Below are 2,535 nucleotides of genomic sequence, written 5' to 3'. Positions count from 1 at the left end.
TACTCTGTTCAAAACCTTCTGTGGGCTTCCTATCTCATCCAGAATCAAAGTCATATCTACATGATGATGCACTGTTATTGCATGACCCCATTTCCTACTGATCTCTTTTACACACTCAACCCAGTGAAGCCACACGGGTCTTTGCTGGTCTTCAAATGCACCTAAACTATGCTCCTGCCCCAGGACCTTTGCACTTGCTGTTCCTTCTGCTTGGATTGCTCATTTCCCAGTTTTCCTGATGACTAGATATCTCATTTCTTCATTTGTTCAAATATAATCATCTCAGGAAATCTTACCCTACTTTTATACTTCAATTTTTTCCCTTAACACTTATCTCTAGCTAAATAAATATTTTATTTATCATTTTTACTGCCCTCCCACACTTAAATATATGCCTGGCAGAATCAGAAATTTTTCATTTTTTCTCACAACTGTATTTTAGCACATAGAACAGTGCTAGCAATGAGCATTGATTAAAAGATTGAGTGAGAGAATTTTTAAAAATTGTACTTTCTTTATAAATATGGCAATGAAAGTAAAGAAGGAAGTCTCTGTCCCTCCCAAAGCTGAAGCAAAAACAAAAGCTTTGAAGGCCAGTAAAGCAGTGCAGAAGTGTCCACAGTCACAAGGAAAAGAGGTTCTGCACATCACCCTCTTTCCAGAGACCCAAGACACTACAACTCTAACAACGACCCAAATGTCCTCAGGAGAGCACTCCCTAAGAAACAAGCTTGCCTGCTAGCCATCATCAGTCCCCCTGCCCACTGAATCTACCTTGAAGAAGACAGGTGACAACACACTTGTCAAGGTCAACAAACACCAGGTCAGACGGGCTGTGAAGATGCTCTGTGACATTGACATGGCCACAGTGAACATCCTAATCAGACCTGATAGAAAGATGCGTGTACAACTAGCTCCTGACTGTGGTGCGTTGGATGTTGCCACCGCATGTGGGGTCATCTAAATTGGGGTCATCTAAATGGAGTCTAGCTGGCTAATCGTAAATAGCATTTTTTTTCACCATTTAAAAAATTATTGAAACTATTTGCACAGCCAAAGAGATTATCATCAAAAATTTAAAAAGATCTTTGGAGGAAAAGGTGGCAGAAACCTACTGACCTAGAGATTTAAATTCATGCCAGGGCTGGCTAAGATATTTCCCAGTGGTCACCTCACCCATAGTAATCAAAACTGAGATGCTTGGAAGCATTTTCTTAGATGAGTGGTGATGCAGGCCTCCAGCCAGAGAGCTTCCTGCACCCAGTAAAGAACCAAGTTTGTGGCTGTAACACTGAATAAAACTATGATGATCACATTTACCAAGCAAGAAATCCTGGGCAGAGAGGAACTACTCTTGATTTATAATATCAAGTGACGGGATAACATCGCGGGGCAATGAGGGAAGGCGCCTTGTCACCGTCTTGATTATGGTTGGGAAAAAAAGAATTTTTTTTTGGTGACCCAGTCACAGTCCCGTGACTCAGAAACATGAACTGAATTGCATTTAACGTTTTGTGTATGAGTGAGAAATGACCTCTTTTTTTTAAGGAAGGAAACATTACTTCAACATCCAAGTTTTAGAGATTTATGGGTAATAAATATGATGAAACAACTGAGCTAAAAAGAAATTCATAAAAGCTTTCTTTCTCCCCAAATATTAATTAGATAATTAAGTCTGGGGTGTTCAGTAAGACTCTTGTGTTGTTCAGATCCACGGAATCTGCAGCTGCAATATGGAATGGTGGACCATGCGATAGCTGACATCAACTTCTATCTACACTTCCATTCCCTTGACATATATCATCTAGCCCTTTTCCTGTGAAATAAGAAAATATTTTTTTATATATATATTTCACATTTCGCTTGTGAGAAACAAAGGAGATAACAGTTCTGAAGGCTCTTGGTAAACTAAAACACTTTGCTCCTGCAAAACATGTATTGTCAGTATTCTCTACTAGTTTGATAAGATGTATTTACAATTGTCCCCAGGGTGTTTTTAGGAAAAGATAAAATTCTAGTGAAGAGCACATTTGACTATGTAAGTGCATAAAGTACTAGCATAATCATCCTTAGAATTAAAAAAAATAATAAATTTAAAGCTATATCAATTATGGTTGTGTGGGTTGTTTGTGATAGATAATATAATTCAAATCATGTAAAGCTTGAATAAAAACTGGGTAGTTAATGGGTATCAGCTTTAAGTCCATCTTGATCAGTCTCAAATCTTATCACTATAAACCTAACTACTGTCTTTTCTTCACATCACCTTCCTCCAGCTATGATCTTAGACTTCATGTGGTCATAAAATATCTTCAGCAGTCCCCAGGGTCACATTCTTAAGCTTAAATACAAAAGCAAATCACAAAGCCTTTATATATCCAGGCTTAACAAATATCCAGTGATTCACCTACAAACCTCCTGACTGAATTTCTGTGACCAGAGAAATATCACCTGTTGATTAGTTTAAGCCAGAGTATAAGCTCTGTCCGAAGTCCATGGGTGGCATCTTGCCCAGCCCTTCTGGAGTAGGAATGA

At 38.5% G+C, this 2,535-nt stretch overlaps 1 pseudogene; it reads left to right on the top strand.

Moving 5' to 3' along the window:
• The first annotated feature begins 523 nt into the window (after window positions 1-523).
• Window positions 524-964, top strand: LOC101629378 (annotated as a pseudogene).
• Window positions 965-2,535: the final 1,571 nt, after the last annotated feature.

This window comes from Condylura cristata, unplaced genomic scaffold (assembly GCF_000260355.1).
Source record: "Condylura cristata isolate star-nosed mole 26May11 unplaced genomic scaffold, ConCri1.0 scaffold00013, whole genome shotgun sequence".
Classification (NCBI taxonomy): domain Eukaryota; kingdom Metazoa; phylum Chordata; class Mammalia; order Eulipotyphla; family Talpidae; genus Condylura; species Condylura cristata.
This window is presented reverse-complemented; position numbering and strand designations above follow the sequence as displayed.